Source organism: Lepisosteus platostomus, chromosome 20 (assembly GCF_059453375.1).
Source record: "Lepisosteus platostomus isolate fLepPlt1 chromosome 20, fLepPlt1.hap1, whole genome shotgun sequence".
NCBI classification, from domain to species: Eukaryota; Metazoa; Chordata; class Actinopteri; order Semionotiformes; family Lepisosteidae; genus Lepisosteus; species Lepisosteus platostomus.
The window spans coordinates 2,969,808-2,970,434 of NC_142630.1; positions in this window are offsets into that span (position 1 = coordinate 2,969,808).

A 627-nucleotide genomic window follows, 5' to 3' on the forward strand; every position below is an offset into this window, starting at 1 on the left:
TAATCCCAAGACTTAAAACTGTGGCTAATACCAGCACACACCAAGTGATGTGAACTGGGAAAGCTGAGGCAGCTGCTGGAAGAGGTGTTAGTGGGGCCAGTAGGCGGCGCTCACCAGTATACACTACTATACTGTAAAAGGGTGAGATGTAAAACTGAGGTCCGCGTTCTCCTTCCTCATTAAAAATCGCAGGGTGTTTTCTGGTGTCCAGAAAAGTGTAAGGAATTTTTATTATCAACAACTATTCTTTTTCCACACTACATATTGCACAGTGTAGTTAAACATATTATAATTATCACTGATAATTATTAATGATATAATGATATATTGATGATAAAATCTTAATGACCATCCAGGTGGGGCTGCACACTGGTGGTGGTAGTGGGAGTCCCCATTACCTGTAAAGCGCTTTGAGTGGAGTGTCCAGAAAAAGCGCTATGTACGTGTAAGGAATTATTATTATGTTTATTAATTGCCCCCTGGGGATAATACTCCATTAAAACGCTTCGGTTCTTGGGTCGGGCGAATTCAGGGCTGCGCCTCTCCTCGCCACATTACGGGCAGTGACGTCACCGAGGGCGGGGCCCGCCGCGGCGCTGCGATTGGCTCAGGCGGCGCTATTTCCTG